Genomic DNA, 22,701 nt, shown 5'->3' on the forward strand with positions numbered 1-22,701 from the left:
AATTTGTCTTCAATTTGTCTTCTTTTTTTTACAATTAAGAAATCTTTAGGAACTTACAACATTTTTATCAGTGTTGTCACGCAAGACCATCAAAATGAATAACCAAAACCAATTACTTAAATTTAACAATACTTTCCGTCCATAAAAATTCAAGTATTGAATCTGGTGATTCCCAAAACCTTGAAAAGAAAGCTTATCTTCTTAAGCTGTTCGGCACCATATGGTGTTTTGTACGGTCTTTCACACATTTTTTTTTTTTTTTTTTTTACACCCACTACTACCACAACAACAAAACTGGTGAGGCTCTTTTTAATTGAATTCCTAATTTTTCTTAAATTCTTCTTAGTTATATATGGCTTATTGAATGTTACTTTGCTGTATGTCAACAAATTAACCTAACTTTTCGATATTATGGTTTTCAAATTAGATAAACGACAATCACCATTTGTGCTGAAAAAGGACCGCTTGAGTCGTTACTTAGTTTTGCTTTCTCTTATGCACGGATGGCGCTGGCATCAGCGTGTCAAGGGAACAAGAGCAACAAGCTATACGAATGAAATATTTCTGATCTAATTTATTTCATTCTTTCAAGCACAAGTTATACTACCAAAAATTTGCCAATTTTAAGTGACCTTTGCCCAATTTTTGAAAAAGAAAAATAGAACCCCAGTTTTGAGATACTGAATGAGACTCCAACTTGATTACTGCGGTGACTTCATTAAGATAATGCCTAAATAATTATTTATTTCCTATACCTTAAGTTTTTCTTCGATTTAACTTGTACAACAATCTCGATTTATTTTTCTTTCTTTTTTTAATGTAAACCATGCTTTACAGAAAATGAACAAAAAAAAAAAAAACTAAATTTACAAAAATAATTTCTTCCTACATACAGTGATTTGCCTATAATAGCCTGAAATGTTTCAAACAGTTCGTGGTAACGAACTGTAGTAAGGAGCGACCCGGCTCAATAGTAACCAAAACTCTAAAAAATGGAGTTTGGTACCAATAGCTATATCAAAAGAATCGCATTTTAATGCTGATTTTAAATATATAAGTTTCATCAAGTTTAGTCTTACCCATCAAAAGTTACGAGCCTGAGAAAATTTGCGTTATTTTAGAAAATAGGGGGAAACACCCCCAAAAAGTCATAGAATCTTAACGAAAATCACACCATCAGATTCAGCGTGTCACTTATAAAAAGATTCGTAAAAAGTTCAAAGTTCTAGTTGTCTTTTTAATTAACCGTAAATCGGAGGGCAACTAGGCTTCCTCCCCCGCTCTTTTTTTCTCAAAATCATTCGATCAAAATTATGAGAAAGCCATTTAGCCAAAAAACTGTTTACTGTTTTAAAATATAGAGTTAAGAGAAAGAGTCAAACTTTAGCGTAAAGAGCGGGGCGTTGAGAAGAAAAGCCCCTTTCATATACGGAGTAATTTCTGTTCGTTTTATGTTTTAATGTCGCTCCTTACTTTCATTTAAAAAACTTGTTTTTTTTATTTAATCTCAACCAAAAGACTCCTTGATCATTCCCTTTGTTCAAAATCAATTGTGACATGTTCTGAAAACAACATGCATACAATTTATTTGCCTTGCTCCATTGAGATTCAGATTACTAATTTAGAGAAGCAAACATCCATTCCCAATAGTAAGTGAATTATTTCCAAGTTTTTACCGAAAATAGAAAAAAGAAAATAGTTTAACAAGCTTTTGAGCAATAAAAAAGAAATTAAAATTAGCTCTTAAACATGACAAGAATTGTTCTCTCAAAAAGGTCTAAAAATGACCAAAAACGACTCTTTTTTCTCCAGCTCTAAAATATTTTGAAGACTTAATTTTGCAGCATGGGGGAGGGGCGTGAAATAATTTACAGCTATTCAATAATGAGTTTTTATATAACAAACACCTCGTGCTTTCATTTTTATCTTAAAAATTTCGTGTTTTTTTCTGGTAGCAAGATTTTCTTTTTAATTTTGTAGTAAATTTTGGATATAAAGTTTTTTTGGTCCTTTTAGTCTTTGATAAATCTTGTAATAAATTTTAATCTTTCATATTAATAGTTCATGCTTCATACTAACCACACTCGCTTGCTACACTTCGTTCCAGGACCACTCAAAAGTTGGAGTGGCACTTCAAAATTACATAGGGGATTTGATCAAACAGTTCGTTGAAACGAATTGCAAGTAAGGAGTGAATCGGCTAAATAGTAACCAAACTCTAAAAAGAGAATTTTGAAAACAATGTATACATTAAAAGAGTTGAATTTTTATGCTGATTTCAAATAAATAAAGCTCATCAAGTTTAATGTTCCTCATTAAAAGTTGAAAGCCTCGGAGAATTTGGCGAATTTTCGGAAAAGGAGGAAAACACCACCAAAAGCTCAAGTGATAATAATGAAAATCATACCATCAGATTCAGCACATCAGAGAACTTTACTGTAGAGGTTTCGAGTCTTTATATAAATTAAATAAAAAAACGTTTTTTTTTTAACTGCAAGCAAAGAGCGACATTAAAACTTAAAACGAACAGAAATTGTTCCATATATGAAAGGAGTTGTCCTCTCCTCGACGCCTCGCTCTTTACGCTAAAGTTTGACTCTTTTTCTAAAGTCACAACTCTATTTTTCAATACAATAAAGAACTTTAGCGTAAAGAGCGAGGCGTTGAAGAGGTTTTTTTGGAATTCGGCTAATGCCAGCGAATCAGAGGTTTGTTTAAAATTTAGAGAGAATTTAGCTAAATTCACTTATCTAAGCCAAACGATTGATAAGCATCTATCTTTATCTGAATAGAAAAAAAATGTAGAGGAATTTAAATCACGGTGAGTCCTGCAGCGGCGCAGCGGGACTGTTCTCTGTTTGCCAATTCGGGACCCTCAGTTTGAACTCAGATTCAGCAACCCGATAATTTTAGAATGAAAAAGTCGCTTTGCTTCATGCTTAGGATATCCAGTATACAGCGTGACATGATTGTTTTCAGAACTGAGGATTAGTTATAGGCAAGGAACTGCTTGTACGGGTCGATTTTCTTCCTCTTGTTCGCTGTATTTTGTTTTTTCCCTCTTTTAAAAATGTTGTTTTTACAAATCCAGTATATAGCGTGACATGATTGTTTTCAGAACTGAGGATTAGTTATAGGCAAGGAACTGCCGACACAGACAATTTGTACGAGTCGATTTTATTCCTCTTATTCACTGTATTTTGTTTTTTCCCTCTTTTACAAATTTTGTTTTTACAAATCCAGTATATAGCGTGACATGATTGTTTTCAGAACTGAGGATTAGTTATAGGCAAGGAACTGCCTACACAGACAATTTGTACGAGTCGATTTTCTTCCTCTTGTTCACTGTATTTTGTTTTTTCCCTCTTTTACAAATTTTGTTGGCAAACATTGACAATTACTTTCTAATATAAAAAAACAATCCTAATCTGGCGTAGGACTAGAACCTTATAATCACACCCTACCCTGCTTGAAACAGCCTACCTGTGAAATTTAAACTGCACCACATAGGGGAGACTGGGGTAATGGCGGCCAGTGGGTAATGCCGGTCACCATGATTTCTCGTAAAGTCGATAACGCAGATTCATACCGATTGTATCTGCCATCTCAAGAAAGTTTCTGGAAGTGCTAGTGGAGCGCTCGCCATCTTGCCAGTTTTAGTTTGTCTGTTGTGCAAGAAAGACTGTTTTTACGCTTCACCTTATAAGACAGATAATAGTTTAATCGACTATCATCTCTTTCTGTTTACATTTCACGAAACGAGACTTATCTCGCAATAACAAGGTAAGCCATATTGTTGTATCTTGTAGCATTTTATTAAGGTTTAACAACTTATATTTTCATTTTTAGCCAATAAAATAATGACCATGCGGTTGGGGTAATGGTGGTCACCACGCTTGGGGTAACAGCAGTCGCGACCGGCATTGCCCCATTAGTGCCAATATTTTTCATATTTTTTTTTTCTATATTTCAGAGACCGAGAAAATAAATATAGAAAACATATAAAGATAAATGGACTGCAGAGGACTTAAGGCAAGCAAAAACAGCCATTACTAGAGGATTATCGATTCGCAAAGCTGCAGATCAGTTCAAAATACCATTCAGCCCGTTGCAAGAACGAATGAAGAGTGGGATTGATTCTGATCCAAGCTTAGGCAGGGAGTGGGTCTTCCCTCCACACGAAGCAGCTCTAGCTGACCACGTAAAAACTTTATCGAAGATTTTCTACGGCATCACTGCACTAAAATTAAGGAAAATTGCATTTCAATATGCAGAAAAAAACAGTTAAGTCATAGATTCGATCAAGAAACAAAAATGGCTGGCCTGGATTGGATGTAGGGGTTCATGGACAGAAACAAAATTAGTGTGCGCAAACCTGAAGCCACAGGCATCGGAAGAGCCATGGGGTTTAATAAAGAGGAAGTACTGTGCAGGACCCTGGTCTAATCCTGGCAGAACAGGGCCAAAAGCGTGTGGGTCTTATTACAATTTGGGAAAGGAGCAAAAACATTACAGTTGTGTGTGAAATGAGTTCGGGAGGGCTTTATGCTTCACCAATGTCCATTTTTCCTTGATCTCGTATGTCCCCGCTCTTAGAAAAAAACGGACCACCTGGATCAGTTTACTCATGCTCTAAGACAGGCTGGATCAATGAAGAACTGTTCGTTATTTGGTTAAAACACTTTGCTCAGTTTATTCATGCTAGTAATAACAACAAAATGCTTTTTATTCTGGGCAACCATTCCACTCATTGCTCAGCTGAAGCTTATGATATTGGTGGGGAGAAAGGGATTGTTATCGTGTCGCTGCCACCCCATACATCACATAGGCTTCAGCCTCTGAATGTAGTATTTTACTCACCCTTGAAGGCTCATGAAAACCAGGAACATGGTAAAATTTACCCCTTACGATGTAGAAGAGCTATTCAATAAGGCCTATTCACCAGTTGCTAAGATTGCAAAAGCAACAAGCGGGTTCAAAAACACTGGGATCCATCCTCTTAATCAAGGAGTTTTCAAAGATGATTTTTTGGTAGAGGACATCCTCCAGAAGAATCAAGAGTTAACGCCTGATTGTGTGGAAGATTACTTGAAAGCTAATGCAAATGAAGTCATCACAAAAGTAGACCAATACGAAGTCATGACTGAACAAAACTTAGAATCCTCGGCCTAACTTGAAAAAGTTTATATTCAGCCTAACACAGAAATTGATGTGTCTATACAAGAGATTTCTCCTCTACCTGGATGCAGTAATTGGGCTGATGAACCAAAAAAAGGAGCGAGACAAAAGCAACATTCTCAGATCTTGACTTCAACAGCGATGAAAATCCTGCTTTAAGAAAAAAAAGAGAGTGAATCGATTGATGAGGAAAACGTTTGTGAGGACGAATAAAAAAGTGAGCTTTGTTTGAGAAAAAGGGTAAAGAAATTTATTTCTATTGCGAAGACACATAGAAGGATGGAGAGGTATGGTATCGGTCCACCTCTTGTGCATTATGGGCACATCAAGAATGTTCTGGATGGGACACTCCTGACGCGTGTTTATGTGACATGTGCTCCAGAAAGTGAAATTGACTTAAAGTTCTTAAAGCTCATGAGTTAAATATATTGGCGCTTAAATTTTGTGAGCCATTTTTTGTATGGAAAGATGTTTTTTTCAAGTGTTTGGCTTCTAATTATGTCCACGCTTTCAATTACATTTTTGTAATTTCCAAAATACGGAATTATGTAACAATAAAAATATAACGATTTAAGTTTAACATGTTTGTGTCTTTGAAATTTCTCATATTTCTTAATTTACAGCCATTTAGTAGAACATGACATTAGCGACTGCCATTACCCTATGATAGGGGGTAATACCGGTCAAAGCTGATTTTGCAAAATCATTCATAATACCAATAGGTAAGCTTGTCTAAGGCTCAATTTAAGTATACAATAGGTAAAATATACTATGTCAGCGATTTAACATTATTTCGTTTGAATTTTAGGTTTATGCTATTTTTTATTCCCATTTTACCTTAGGTGAACGCCATTACCCCAGTCTACCCTAAGTACGATCGTTCAAGTCAAATTACCTAGCAATGGTTTCCCCTCGAATTCTAATTACCGTGAACAACTGTCTGGAATAGAGAAAAATCCCATCTTGTATTATTAAATAAAAAAAAAACAAGTTTTTTTAACTGAAAGTAAGGAGCGATATTAAAACTTAAAACGAACAGAAATTACATCGTATATGAAAGGGGCTACTTCCTCATCAACGCCCTGCTCTTTACGCTAAAGTATGACTCTTTCTCTCAACTCTTCTTTTTAAAACAGTAAAAAAACTTTAGCGTAAAGAGCGGGGCGTTGATGAGGAAGCAGCCCCTTTTATATACGAAGTAATTTCTGTTCGTTTTAAGTTTTAATGTCGCTCCTTACTTTGAGTTCGAAAATTCTGAACGTTTTTGAATCAATGCATGTTTTGATTTTGGCTCTCCGCAGAGGAATAATTAAAACGAAATTTGCATATGTATTTTTTTTTTGGCTAAATGGCTTTCTCATAGTTTTGATCGAATGATTTTGAGAAAAAAAGAGGGGGAGGAAGCCTGATTGCCCTCCGGTTTTTTGGTTACTTAAAAAGGCAACTAGAACTTTTACTTTTTTACAAATGTTTTTATTAGTAAAAGATATACATAACTTATAAATTAGCTTACCTAACGAACTTTTGTATTCTCATGTTTTTATTACATATATGAGGGGGTTCACCCCCTTGTCAGTACCTCGCTCTTTAAACTAAAGCTTAAATTTTGTCCCAATTCATTAAGAATGATCCCTGAATCACAAAAGCCGTAGAATAAATAGTTGAAATTACTAAAAATACTTTAGCGTAAAGAGCGAGGTATTAAGAGGAGGTGAGCCCCTCATATGCGTAATAATTTCTGTTCGTTTTAAGTTTTAATGCTGCTCCTTACTTCCAGTTGAAATTTTTTTCATTGTTTTTTTAAATAATGCTAGAAAATCCTGCGCTCCCTTCATGGAAATTTTCTTCCCCCATGACATATTCCTCGATGGAAAGTTCCGCCAACATATCCCCCTCTTCTCAACCCCTCCCCCAACCAAAATATCCCCCTAAAAACGTCTGTACACTTCCCAGTAACCATTACTATATGTAAGCACTGTTCAAAGTTTCTAACTTGTAGCCCCCCCACGGGGACTGTGGGGAAGTAAGTCATCCCCAAAGACATAGTTACAAGGTTTTTCTACTACGCTGAATAAAATGGCTATCTCAGAATTTTGATCCGTTGACTTTGGGAAAATAATCAGCGTGGGAGGGGGCCAAGGTGCCCTCCAATTTTTTTGGTCACTTAAAAAGGGCACTAGAACTTTTCATTTCCGTTAGAATGAGCCCTTTTGCAACATTCTAGGACCATTTGGTCGAAAAGATCACCCCTGGGAAAAAAAACAACAAACAAACAAACAAAAATAAAGACGCATCCGTGATCTGCCTTCTGGCAAAAAAAAACAAAATTCCACATTTTTGTAGATAGGAGCTTGAAATGTCTACAAAAGGGTTCTCTGATACGCTGAATCTGATGGTGTGATTTTCGTTAAGATTCTATGATTTTAAGGGGGTGTTTCCCCCTATTTTCTAAAATAAGGCAAATTTTCTCAGGCTCGTAACTTTTGATGGGTAAGACAAAACTTGATGAAACTTATATATATAACATCAGCATTAAAATGCGATTCTTTTGATGTAGCTATTGGTATCAAAATTCCATTTTTTATAGTTTTGGTTACTATTGAGCCGGGTCGCTCCTTACTACAGTTTGTCACCACGAACTGCTTGATTAATCTGTTTCCGGTATAGTCACTTTAAAAAATTACTACCTTAAAAAATACGTTATTCTAAAATTATAGAATAACAAAATCAGGAGCATTCCCAAAGGGAAACTCATCAAGCATAACTATTTAAATAAAAATGCAAACTCAGCTGATTCTCCAATTAATATAGCCCTACAGCTCCAAAAAAACAAGTTCCAAACCTATAACCATAACCTATTAAACGAATATATACCAAAAATTGCAGTCGTTCAGCGAAGCGAAACTTAATTTATTCAGGAGAAGTTTCGCTAAAGAATGGCCAATTCCAATAAATCTTTCAAACATTTTCGCAACTTTTAATTATTTAACTTCTCTAGAATAAAAGGGACAAGGAACCACATTTTTTTTAAATAGCTCATTAGATTAAATTCAAATAGAAATGAAATATATAATCTTTAGGAAGCGATTTTTGACCCTTTTTTGGGCCAGAGGCGAGAGGGGGTTATTAATTTGACTAGGTCTAAATATAATACAGCTTAAACTCACGCATCGAAAAAAAAAAAAACACTTAGAAATGTCAAGTAGCTTCTTCAGTGTGGATCTAGGCCCCTTTGGAAGTTTTCATATATATATATATATATATATATATATATATATATATATATATATATATATATATATATATATATATATATATATATATATATATATATATATATATATATATATATATATATATATATATATATATATATATATATATATATATATATATAAAACTTATCTATCAATTCTTATCTCACCTACTTTATTTTTCTGTTTAAGGCTATCACCTTCAGGTTTCGGGTCTATTCTGCAACAAAAACAAAAATAATTCACAGAAAGAAGTTTGTCAAAGAAAAGCAAAGATTGGTATAAAAATGGCGCTTTAAAATGAGATTTCTGAACCTGTTACTATCAACTCCGTTTTGGCGTTGGATGAATTTTAAAAAAAGGAAAATCTAAAGTGAAAGTTTTTTGTCATCAAATAACCTATATTTTCTTTTAAAAAAAAAGTACATATGCAGGATTTTTTTCGGAGGGAGGGGGGCGCAATAATAAAAAAATAGGATTTATTTAATGATTTGAGCGAGAATTCCAAAAAAATTGCGCAATTTAAGATTCTAGGAGAGTTAAGGCCCTGAGACACCCCTGCATATGTCCCCAATCCATAAAATAGTACCATAAAATGGTTTCTAGACTAACGTCTAGATTTCATAGCAAAGATTGTTCAGCTTTTTATATTCAAATTACCTAGTGCAACTTTTATAAAATGACATCGGAAATATGAGGCAAAACATTATTTTGGAAGCCTCCCAATTGTTGCATTTGAATTCAGCAACACTATGCAAAAACCTCAAGTCATACTTTTGGCGATTTTGAGTTATTATTGGATCTAAAATTTTACAAAAGATTGAATGGTGCGCCTGAAAATTTCTTTGACTGAAATATTGTTACAGTTCGAATTTGAAACTCGATATCGAAAATGAGAAGGCTTCTAAAGACCAATTTAAAACCAAGAAGTACCGTCCAAATAATTTATGAACAGTAAAATGGTCGCGAGTCTCCGATACGTCTTCGAAGAAATATAGCGATCCCTGCTCTGTAGAGTAAAATTATTTTATAATTGGAAAGTTTTTAAGTCCGCCTGCAACACTGAATTATCAAATCAATTGCCGATTCAAGCGATATCTTGAACAATAGTTTCTCATGTTATTAAATAAAAAAACAAGTTTTTTTCAACTGAAAGTAAGGAGCGACATTAAAACTTAAAACGAACAGATATTACTCCGAGTACGAAAGGGGCTGTTCCTCCCTCAACGTCCCGCTCTTTACGCTACAGTTTTACTCTTTCTTTCAATTTTACTTTATTAAACAGTAAATATCATTAAATAGTTACTGTTTTAGTAACTTAAAAGTTACTGTTTTAATTAAGTCAATAGTTTTTTTTTACTGTTTCAAAAAGTAGAGTTGAGAGAAATAGTCAAACTTTAGCGTAAAGAGTGGGGCGTTAATGAGAAAGCAGCCCCTTTCATATACGAAGTAATTTCTGTTCGTCTTAAGTTTTAATGTCGCTCCTTACTTTCAGTTAAAAAAAACTTGATTTTTTTTATTTAATCAGTTTTAAGAGTCATGATGTAACAATTTGAAATGTGAAGGGATTAAATCGGCTGTCATAATTAAAAGGGCGACATACACCATTTATTTACTTTTTCAGGAGAGCCAAAAAACGGAAAAGTTTGTCAATGACGCATGTCTCTTTTTTATCTTCAATGCTTGTTCAAGTTCGCAATTGGTGTATGTCTTTTTTTTATCTTCGTAAAGACGGCACATACTTAACTGTTTTTCGACCAAAATGATATATGTCGCCCTTTTAATTATCACAGTCGTCGGCTGTAAGGTAGGTTAAGAGTTGCGTATGTCTCTTTTATCTTCGCAACGGTACAAGATTATCATAAGGAAATCATAAGGTAAAAACTGAACAAAACAGACTTACCCGACTGACATAAAAAATCATTCAGAAAATGGATACGGAGCAAATGTTAAGATTTACAGAAGGGAGGAGGGGGAAACTTCAGACGAAGTGCCTTTTCCTATTTCTGATGAAATACCTCAGTTATTGCTTCTTTCCCTTTCTCTTTTTACTTTCAAGGGCAGCTACCCTTTCACAGGGTGTGACTACATTTTTCAACTAAAATAGCGCTGACTTTAGCCTCTAGACAAGAGAAAAAGAGCTATATTTACTGCTTCTTTTAAACGTATCCACCCAATTCTGTTATCCTTACCATCATCAATTCCAAAGAGAGCAAAAAGAGGTAAAACCTGGGTCATTTATTTTTCATCGAAAATATCTCCCGATAGGCAGTTGATCGTTATGTTCATTGGGGGGAAACTGTGGATAGATGAGACAATCTAGTTCAAACTTGAATTTTTCCAAGCCATTGTATGCAAAATCCAAGTTGATGACAAGGAAAAAAAAGAATAATAGTCTCAAAGATGGGAAGAATTTTCTAATATTCCTCGCAAAAAGTGATGGAAATAGGATACGAAATCAGGCATATTCAGAAGAAGATGAAGCGACAATAAGTATATATCTGTACTTATTATTTTATCTGCATACAGACTATAAATTACAGAACAGATTACAGATGCAGATTACAAAACATAATACATTTTAAACGTTTTCATTTTTTTTAACTTAAAAAAATCAAGAATTAATAAGATTTTAAGGAATAAATATCAGTATATGTATATTAAACTGACAATCCACATTCATTTGTTGTTGTTTTTTCAGTAAAGTGCAAATTAAGTGCAGAAGGAATGAGAGCTGTCACCCCTACTCATGTTAATTTCTGCCCGTTTTTAGGTTGACTCGGTTATTTATCTAATTTCTGTTCGTTTTGGATTTCATTTATTTATTGATGGTGATTTGTGGTAGTTTTACGAATAAAAGATTATTTGACTTTATTTCTGCTCACTTTTCGTTTAATGAAGCTCTTTGCTTTTGAAAAACTTATATTGTAGAAAAAGTTTGTTAAATTATTAATCAGAAAAGGGTGACGAAAATAGGACATGAAATCAGGCAAATTCAAAAGAAGATGAAACAACGGCTGGACTTATAGGACTTATAAGTATCTAGCTGGACTTATCCCTAGCAATAGTTGAGACCATTTTTAATATTAAAATATATTAATTAAACATAATTATCATTATATATACATAATTAAAATCTGATGAGGGCATTATCAAAATCTGAATAGAAAAAACAGGGAAAAACATTTGTGGCCAATTCTCTTCTTTTTTTATGTGCTTTCTTGGAAACAGCTCCAGAAATTTTTGCGCAATCTATGAAGGGAATTTAGTTCCAACTAGGGTTTTTCTATGTCATTGTATGCGAAATCCAAGTCGATGACAAGGGAAAAAAGAATAACAGTCTCACAGATTAGAAAAATTTTCTTATGTTCATCACAAAAAAAGTGATGGAAATAGAGCATAAAATCAGGCAAATTCAAAAGAAGATGAAAAAACAGCAAGTATTTAGCCTTACTTATATCTAGCAATAGTTGAAACAATTTTTGATGTTTAACGTGCTTATATGAATACGACTGGGACCGTGAGCAAAATTAAAATCTGAAAAGATAAAAAAGAAAATAGTGTTTATGGCCAATTCCCTTCTTTTTTTAACGTGCTTTCTTGAAAACGGCTCACGAAATTTTAGCATAATCTCTGTAGGGAATTGAGTTCCAACTTGTGTTTTTCCAAGCCATTATGAGCAAAATTGTAAAACGATAAACTGTGATTGACAATGAAACTCTAAAGCTAAATCATAGCATTTTCTGCGCCATTAAATTAAAAAAAAACAACTTATTTTTTCAACGGAAAGTAAGGAACAACATTAGAACTAAAAACGAGGAGAAATTATTACGTATATGAGGGGGGGGTTGCCACCTCCTCAACACATTGCTCTTCACGCTAAAGTTTTTTAGTGTGTTTTAAAAGTTTCTTATTTTTCAAATTAAATGGCCTTTGTGGTTCAGCAGTCGTTCGAAAGGACCCGTACCATTTGTGGTTTAGTAACAATTATCGTCCCGGGTAAGTAAAGCAATTTGCTACCATTAAACGAAAAAAAAGTCCATACATAGTATTTTCACGGAATGAATAAATAAAATAGTCAATTCACTGTTTACCTAAAAGTACAAAAGAAATTGAAAAAGAAATGGTAAGGTGGAAACTAATGCAAACACTTACATCTTAAAAAAAAATTGGGACAATCGTGGATTTATTTTTTAAGGGAAAATAACTCCATATGCTGTTATGTAGCTTCTTGTTGTAGCGAGCGGCAAATTTAAGCAAAGAAACGTGCATGAAACATCAGCAGTAAAAAATAAATAAATAAAAATAAAATATTAATGATACAAAAATGATTATATAAAAATAATTAATTAATATATTAATTAATTAATAATTAATTAATGAATTAATTAATTAACTAATAAATATTATTTAAATAAACATATAAAAATAGAATAAAATATAAAAATAATTGTATAAAATAATTAATTAATATATTAATTAATTAACAATTAATTAATAAGTAAATAAATTAACAAGTAAATAAATTAATAATTAATTATTAATAATTATCAAGAATAATTATATAAAAATAAAAAATAAATAAAAAATCACCAAAAAATTAAGAAGGTGCAGCTTTTCTTTTAAAGGCGGAATTTTCTTTGGGAATTGACTGATTATTTTAATTGATTCACTGAAAATTTAAAAAAATCTGTTTCCTTTTGTTTTTATAACCTTTCCTATTATGAAGTTTATGCCCTTGATCCCATTTGCATGGCTAAATCTTCTCTTCTGGAATAACTTAAACCGATAATATCAAACCTATATATTAATTTATACAAATATTGATATTAACATATAATATTAAGTACCAGGAACATGTTTGGACTTTCACAGAAGAAAACCCTTTTTAGGCTACTCCCTCATTTTTACGTTTTTTTCTGCCTTTGGGACACTAATCATCTGCATGATCAAATTCCAGGAGAGTTACATTTTCTTTTGATAACATGTTCTTCTAAAGCTTTTAATACTTTATTTTTGGAGAGCAGCCAAAATAATTTATGCAAACGAGGATTATACACAGTCCTATCTATCCTGGTTCCACAACGGGTCGAAAAGTTATTTGCTTTCTGCTTTAACCGCAGCTATATTGTTCTCAAACATAGCAGCGGGAACTTCATCGCATTACTTTCTGAACCATACAAGGACATGACATTTAATTAAAGTTTACTATTAGCCAAGGGCGTATCCAGGATTTTTGTCCAGGGGTATTTTTTTTTCGGGGCGGGGAGGGGGTGTGCACAAAAATAAAAAAACATCAAAAATTTATTTTATGCAATTTTGATACGTTTTCATAAGTCAAACACAAATTGGGGGAGGGGGTCAAACACTGTCAACCCCTCCCCCAAATACGGCCTTGCTATCAGCTTTTGTCCAGCTTCAGTCCCAATGAAGAACCATTTCGAATTTTTATATGAGGTTTTAAGAGTGAATGAAGTACTTTTAGTACTGCTTTAAAAGTAGGGATGATATGCTAAAAGCGGCTTGCTTTGGTTTATTATTCTTCATTGGTTTATTAGTAAGTCAACACCTATTTTCTTGAGATGTGGGACCCACATCTCAATACGCACACGTCAAGAGGGATTCTCAGGCCCATTCGCCAAAATCTCATAGTTTTATATTTTTTCGAAGTATTTTTGACAATAAGCATTTTCTTCCATTTTGATGAATTCCCAACACCCCAATAAATTCCTAACCTTGTAAAATTATCAAAATACGCTTTTTTATATAGGTCACTTTAATTTTCAACCATCTACATACTAGCGGCTTAATTATTTATTTATTTTTTAACTTGGTATTCGCATAGTATGGATATTAATAAGCAGAAGGATATTTCCTGAAATAGTATATATTTTTCAAACCCCCAATTCAGACCATTCTTCCCAGGCCATTAACCCCCTAATTAAGGACTTTACCTTGAGAAACCCAGGAAAAAGCAGCCAAGGAACAAGAAATGCCTCATTAGAGTCCTGAGGGATTCGACAAAATTAACGAGCCGTTCGTTGAAAGGGGTAAAAGGACAAAAAGGAAAACTTTCAAGGAAAATAGTTTTCAAGGAAGTAGAAATTTATTGTCTTTTTCCCGTATGTATGCATAGACTTATGCTTTAATGGCTTCCCTTCATCCCAACAGAAAACCCTATTTCAACCTAAAACTAGTCTTAAATAGCTTAAGAGAATTACAAGAGTGACATTCAAAAAAGATTATTTCCAATAGAGATTTCATTAGAAAGCGATAAAAATGAAAATCATAAACGGAAACTACGTAGTCAGGATAAATTCTAAATGATTGGCTTTTTGATATCTTGGAAAGAAGTTGTTCTAACTGAGTAGAACTTTTAGGAATTTGTCCTGAGCTTAAATTAAGCCCAGGAAAGCTTTTTTGAAGTATCTACCTAGACACCCTTTCACTCAAAGGCAGTAGATCTTAAATGAACTTTCAAAAGTTTTTGTTCTAAAAGTGAAATTTTCATACAAAATTATAAAACACAAAATTAAGCCCAAAGAAATTTTTTTGAGACTTAAGTTGAAAATCTTGTTTGAATATAAGGCTTTAAAGAATTTGTAAAAATGTATCTTAATGAAAAAACAAACATAATATGGCTATAAATCCAATTCAAATTTGAAGTTTTGTTCACAACTTAGAGTCAAAGAAAAACAGATTCAACCAAAATCTAGGAAGAAACTTTTTCCCCCAAGCTAAAACAGTTAAGGCCTGTTTTCTATGCAACCTTTTAAGCCTTAGACACAGTGAAAGGAGTAGGGTTAGGAGCTTGAGAACACCTTCACATCATGCATCACCATTGTTATGTCTATAGGCCGTCACTGACGTCTTTTTGCAAACCAGCAATTCGCAAATGTTACATCCCCCGTTTAAGCTCATCTGCTAAAGGTCGCAGCTGGAGAATCCTAGCACCGAGCAAAGGCGTACATATTTTCACGTTCTTACTTTATTTCCTCGTTTTCTTCAGCATCTTAACTATTATCTTATTTTTAATTGTGGGGAATTCAGTTACGACTTTTAGATAAAACAGCGTCGTCGTCCCCCCAAATAAACCTTCCCCAAAGTTTCTTGTAATATCTATCCGTTTTAAAATCTACTATTCGACTAAAGACCATTTGTAGTCTTTAAATAGCTACATATATATTAACTTGCACAATTTGAGACCAAGGATTCATATCGAGAGGCAGAATTCACATAAAATCTCATATCTCATTGAAAATAGGATAAAGATGAAAATTGAAAACAAAACTGTGATAAGGCAAAATTTAAAAATTTATGACTGCTCATAAAAAAACAACAATACAAAGGAACATGTTAAATAATATAAACTGTTCATTACTGTTAGTATTTTGCACAAAGTTCCTATATCTTTTAGGTCGTGACAGGTATAGGTGACAAAATGGGAACTTCACAATAATTCCCCCTTGTCATGATTTCTTATAAACTTAAGAAGGAGTATGAACAACCCCTAAGAAGGATCATTTCAAAATGGTCGGTACCTCGATTCAATCTCGAGGTAAATTACTAAAACCTTTAGCCGGCATTCAGGCATACTAGCCTATGCTGCAGCTTCGGAAACCGCGACAAGTGCAAGTTATTAAAAACGACTAAAAGTATAAAAAAAAAATTTCAAATGATTTACAAAAAAAGATATACAAAATATTACTTGGCTCAAACTAAAATTTCATCCTAAAAAGAATCAAGTCAATTGTATTAAAATCTAATTGAAAAAAATAACCCCTCTTCCCCTACCTCAATTTCAGACGAATATATCAAGCTCCTTAATTTTCCATAAGCGAATCCAGTTCACTTTTTTTGTTAAGAAATGGAGAAAGATGCAATTTGAAGTTGAAACCAAAACAAACATTGGTAAAAATTTCAAGTTTTCTTGAATTTTTGTTAGCGGGGAAAATTATGCCGGAAGTATAGACCCATCAACCACCCATTCATTTATCTCCATCGGCTGGGATAAAAAATATAGATTCAGATTCACTAAGATTCAGGAGGTTAGGCTTAAAGTTGATCTTGAACATATATTTTTTCCAAGAGGTGTGAAAACAAGAAAGGAAATAATAAATGAAAAGAGAAAAATCAAATAGGTGAAAAACGAGGATTTTGTCAGCCAATAGCAAAATATGAAGATGAAAATCAAGCAAATATTTAGACAAGGACCTCCGCCAAGTTGTCCTCAGTGCTCAAAGGAGAAAAGACAGTGTCTTTTCTCCTCTTGTAGAGTTCACTTCAGAAGGTTAGATTTTGTTGTTGTTGTTTTTTTTTGCTTTTTTTTTCCTCTTTCTTTTTTTTGAGCACTGTGGACGACTTGGCGGAGGTCCATGTCGAAATATTTGCTTGATTTTCATCTTCATATTTTGCTACTGGCTGACAAAATACTCGTTTTTCACCTATTTGATTTTTCTCTTTTCATTTATTATTTCCTTTCTTGTTTTCATACGTCATGCATAGCCAGTATGGTCTCAGAACGTATTTTTTCCAAGAGGCATAATAAGACGCTGTATATTTTGGCAGCAAAGATTCCAGGGCGCATTTTCACGAAAATGAAGGAGGAGGGAGCGATATTTTTTTTTGAATTTACTAAGATACAAAACTTTGTCAAAATCTACAGGCTAAGGGGAGCATTTTGATTTTTGTCGATTATTCGAGTGAAAGTACCCAATAAAAGCTATTTTTCAAAATTGGAGGGGGCGATTGCCCCCCCTGCCCCTCTAAATTGTCAATACCATAACATACCCATAATCGTATCATCTCTCCTTAAATTATATAAAATTTTAGAACTATCATGTGTCTACTTGTTCCGTTACTCGCAGGAAAACACACTTTTATAAACATTACTATCAAATATTTTTTTGGAGTAATTTTTTCAAAATTAATGACAAGGCATTCGTAAGGTATACATGAGACGAATCTAGGAACCAGTAATAAAAATTTCTTGAAATATGTATCCGTTTTAAATTTTAACTTTCAGCTATAGCTTCTTTACTCTTTAAGAAAAGGAATATAATTTTTTAGATAATTTGAGATGAAGGATTTATATAGAATGGTAGAAATCTCAAGGCCTACTGATAGTGATATTTTATAAAGACCGACAATCATTGCAAAAAAATTAGTCAGATTTTGTTCTTGATCAGATCTATTGGTCAGATTTTTTCTTTTTTCTTTTTTTTTAATCTGATTGGCTAGCTCTGACTACTTGAGATGGGAAATTTTCAAAGTTGAATTTTCAAGTCTAAATTGCATTTTTCTAAATTATCTGCTTGTTTTAACATATTTGTAGTGACCTATATCGCTATAATATGAAAAAAACTTCGTTTTCTTAAAGAGTTAAAGAGGCTGCGTCCCAAAGTCGAACCTTAAAACGTACAGGAATTAGGAGAGGCAGTTGGGGGGCTGCTGCCCCCCCAAACCCCCCGCTTTTAAAGACTCTTTTGTACAGGTTTTTTGTTGTACACCAACAAACCCCCAGCTCTTAGCCTGTGTGCTCTGTGTCTGGGAAACAGTTTCAATAATTATGTTAAAATGTAAATGGAGTGGTCAACTTCATTGTTACTAATTACTAGTTTCGGCGCAATGGCTCTCCTGTCCTCTTGTGTTTAACATTTTTCGAAGTTATTCCATTATTCATTCATTTCAATTTTTTGTTAATTAAAAGAGGGCCTTTCCGAAGGCAAGAGCGGGAGGCTAGGGGGGCGGCAGCCCCCCAAAACAAAAAGCTGTACAAAAGAGTCTTTAAAAGCAGGGGGTTTGGGGGGCAGCAGCCCCCCAACTGCCTCTCCTAATTCCTGTACGTTTTAAGGTTCGACTTTGGGACGCAGCCTCTTTAACTCTTTAAGAAAACGTAGTTTTTTTCATATTATTTTTGTACGTTTTTCTACAATCCATGGTGGATGTAATTTAATAATAATTTTCCATGTTTATTTTCTCGCTTTCTGTATCAATAAATTCAAACTGACAAAATTATCTAATTTGTATAATTTTAATAGTTTAGCAGCTTAATTAAAAATTTAGCAGCTAGTGGTTTTTACCCACCCGCCTCCGGTTTATGGGCCCAGCGCGCTTCCGCTGCGCCAAGCTGCTGTTATGCTTGTTATCAAACAAGTTATTACAATAGAAAATTTCACCAACGGATTCTATTAGGAAATCAATTTAAATGGTTCTTTTAACTTGCTTCCATCAAGCCTTGCCCCCGCTTCAGTATAAATTCTTGTGAACATTCCAGTATGTAATTCTGATCACATGTTTCCATGTTTATTTTCTCCCTTTCTGTATCAATAAATTCAAACTGACAAAATTACCTAATTTTACAAATTTTAAAAAGTTATAGCAGCTAGCGGTTTCGATCCACAGACCTCTGGGTTATGGGCCCAACACGCTTCCGCTGCGCCAAGCTGCTGTTAGTGTAAGAATTTTTCAAACAAGTGATGTTATTACAAGAAAAAATTTTACCTTCAATGGGGAAATGGGTTTATCTAAGCTAGAAAATCGGGGGGTTAAGATTTTCCGACGAAACTTTCCAGGAATATTACTCGGAGAATTCCGCGTCGAATGAGTCTTCGTACACCCAGATCCGATGCCGGCTGTGACCTGTAGGCGTGGCAGAAAAAAAAAGGTTTCTGTCATTTTTCTCAAATAAAAATTTTACGGATTAAGACAGAATTTTTTGAAGCTTTCAGTCAGTCTCACCATGTCGAGCTGATCATTTTGATGTACTTGATGTTGAAATTCGTAACTTTTAACAACAAAAAACTTAACATGGGCTCTTATGGGGAAATGGGGTTTTTCTAAGCTAGAAAATCGGGGGGTTAAGATTTTCCGACGAAACTTTCAAGCAAAATTACTCGGAGAATTCCGCGTCGAATGAGTCTTCGTACACCCAGATCCGATGTCGGCTGTGACCTGTAGGTGTGGCAGAAAAAAAAAACAAAAGGAGAACATGAACTTTAAGTGGCTATGCGTGGTTTCTGGAAAACAGGGAAGGAGTTATCGGATCGAGCTGAAATTTCACGGATAAGCTCCTGGGCCCTAGGGGACCTTAACTTGTGAATTTCAGCCCGATCGGACAACGTTAAAGGGGGGCTGGGGTTGGGGGGTCCTAACTTTCGGCCAGATTTTCCCCATGAAGGAAAAGTCAGAAGGGGATGAAATTTGGCAGGTTTCTTAGTTGGAGCTCGGGCTACGAAATGCATCCTTCCCCATCCCTCTGCGACCACTGGAACCGAAGATCGCTTAACATTATCGTGGTTCGCCACTTTAAAGAGGCACGAGTGTGCCTCCTTGACCACAGACAACTTCGAACGCAGAAACTTCTGTTTGTGGGTTCTCTTAGAAGAAGAAGAAGAAGAAGAAGAAGAAGAAGAAGAAGAAGAAGAAGAAGAAGAAGAAGAAGAAGAAGAAGAAGAAGAAGAAGAAGAAGAAGAAGAAGAAATTCTCTTCTTCTTCTTCTTGTTTGGATTAATATGGAGACGCCCTAGCTGAATCTTATCACTGATATAAATTTCCGAGCCCTGCAGTGGTTTGCTTCAGCTAGGTTTGAACTTTGGCCCCAAATTACTAAGCAGAGACCAATCCCACCCCGCCAATACAAGACAAAAATTTCGCAACCAATCAAACTTGGATTCCAGATTAGTTTAGCTCAAGACAATGTAGGCAAACCACCTGCAGTGGTTTGCTTCAGCTAAGTTTGAGAGCCAACCAATCAAACTTGGATTCCGAATTAGTTTAGTTCAAGACAATGTATCTTCTGACCCAGAATATATCTATTGACTTGACAAAATTTCACTGTGATTAATTTTTTGGCAAAGATTTGAGGCGTATACTTCAAGATGAGGACCTCCTTTTTAACTGAAAACTTCCACTTTATATACGAGGTCCTAAAATATTTTAGACCCTAAATTATTTCACCACTAAAATATTTTATGAACATTCATAATAAAAATCAGTGCAGTCGAGTTTAACTCTGACTCTATTGAAGAAGTCATATTAGTTTTGTAAAATGCCCAAGAAGTCATATTCAGTCTTGAATTATTTATTAAATCAGAAAAAAAATTAGAAAAAAAGTCCCAAAGGAAGAATTTTACTTTAAAGAACGGAATTCGTTATAAAGGAGGTTATACAAAATACCATAGATTCTTTCAGTGAGTTTTTTTTTGAAAGCCAAAGTCCTTGCGAGCTGTACTAATAAAAGAAGTTGACGATATTAGTTTTCATAAAAAATTTGCTCCCTCAACGCGAATTTATGAAACAAAATACGGCGGGAGCCACCCGTTCCAACATTGTAGATTGCATTCTTTTTCTAGACAAAAAAAAACTTTACTAGTGAAAGGGCTTTAACAATTGCTGGAAAGGGAAAACACTGAGCGTGGCTTATAAATTTGGTCTGAAGAGGGGTATTAGTTTTCATATTTTTTGTTTTTAGTTTTCAGATTTTTAGTTTTCATTTTTCGTACTAGTTTTCGATATTAGTTTTCATATAAAATTAGCTCCCTCAGCGCAAATTTATGAAACAAATTACGGCGGGAGCCACCCGTTCCAACATTGTAGATAGCATTCTTTTTCTAGATAATAAAAACTTTACTATTGAAGGGGCTTTAACAATTGCTGGAAAGGGGAAACGCCGAGCGTGGCTTATAAATTTGGTCTGAGGAGGGGTAGGGTTGGATTTCCATCTTTATCCAAGACTCATATTGAATCCTCTGAATCTTTGGATTTCTTTACGATTGCACTAACAGCTTACCAAGCGAAGCCAACCGTAATGGTAACCAATACGCACCCATGAGATTAAACTAAGACATGTTCTCAAACAATTTTTTTTTCGAATGAGATTTTACTATTAAGACTAAACGATGTAAATAATAGTTATGATTCCTGGATCAGCCCGAAATGACAATTTTTTTCTCATATGCCAGTTTTTGTTTTAAACACAATTTTTATTTTTGGATACTTTTGCAGATACGTCAAGTACATTTCTTTACGATTGTACTAACAGCTTGCCAAGCGAAGCCAACTGTAATGGTAACCAATACGCACCCATGAGATTAAACTAAGACACGTTCTCAAACAATTTTTTTTTCGAATGAGATTTTACTATTAAGACTAAACGATGAAAATAATAGTTATGATTCCTGGATCAGCCCGAAATGACATTTTTTTCTCACATGCCAGTTTTTGTTTTAAACACAATTTTTATTTTTGGATACTTTTGCAGATACGTCAAGTACATTTCTTTACGATTGTACTAACAGCTTGCCAAGCGAAGCCAACTGTAATGGTAACCAGTGCGCACCCACGAAATTAAACTAAGACATGCTATCAAACAATCTTTTTTTTCAAATGAGATTTTACTATTAAGACTAAACGATGTAAATAATAGTTACGATTCCTGGATCAGCTCGAAATGACAATTTTTTTTCTCACATACCAGTTTTTGTTTTAAACACAATTTTTATTTTTGGATACTTTTGCAGATGCGTCAAGTACATTTCTTTACGATTGTACTAACAGCTTGCCAAGCGAAGCCAACTGTAATGGTAACCAAATAACACAAATACCAAAGGGTATCGAGTTGAAGCTTTTACTGCATGTTGAACCATATCTAAGACCACTATGCACATCCGTTGTCAAAAGGGTGTACATGCAACATCTTAGGACCAGTTAAAGAAATTACGTCGAATCTTTCAGGGTATATTGTAGTGGATTTCTAACAGAATAAAAACTAGTGCACTAATCTAAGGTATCAACAGGGCGTATCTGCAATATTGCGTGTTCATTGGCGTATCTGTCGTGGTTCATTCTTTAGCAGATTGCAGCTTCCACGTATCAATAAAATATATGATTTTCTACAATCTTTCAGATAGTTAAATTAAAAAAAAACAAGTTTTTTTAACTGAAAGTGAGGAGCGACATTAAAACTTGAAGCGAACAAAAATTACTCCGTATATGAAAGTGGCTTTTCCTCCTCAACGCCCCCATCTTTACGCTAAAGTTTGACTCTTTCTCTTAACTCTACTTTTTAAAACAGTAAAAAACTTTAGCGTAAAGAGTGGGGCGTTGAGGAGGAAAAGCTACTTTCATATGCCGAGTAATTTCTGTTCGTTTTAAGTTTTAATGTCGCTCCTTACTTTCAGTTAAAAAAGCTTGTTTTTTTATTTAATTTCTGAACGTTTTTGAATTAATGCATGTATTCATTTTGGCTCTCCGCACATAAATAATTAAA

The 22,701-nt window shown here is 34.1% G+C and overlaps 1 protein-coding gene across 4 annotated transcripts in view; it reads right to left on the reverse strand.

Annotated features, from left to right (window-relative positions):
• Positions 1-22,701, reverse strand: part of LOC136037726 (transcription initiation factor IIB-like) — a 177,904-nt gene that overhangs the window by 35,811 nt on the left and 119,392 nt on the right. The window lies entirely within an intron of this gene.

This window comes from Artemia franciscana, chromosome 17 (genome assembly GCF_032884065.1).
Source record: "Artemia franciscana chromosome 17, ASM3288406v1, whole genome shotgun sequence".
NCBI lineage: Eukaryota > Metazoa > Arthropoda > Branchiopoda > Anostraca > Artemiidae > Artemia > Artemia franciscana.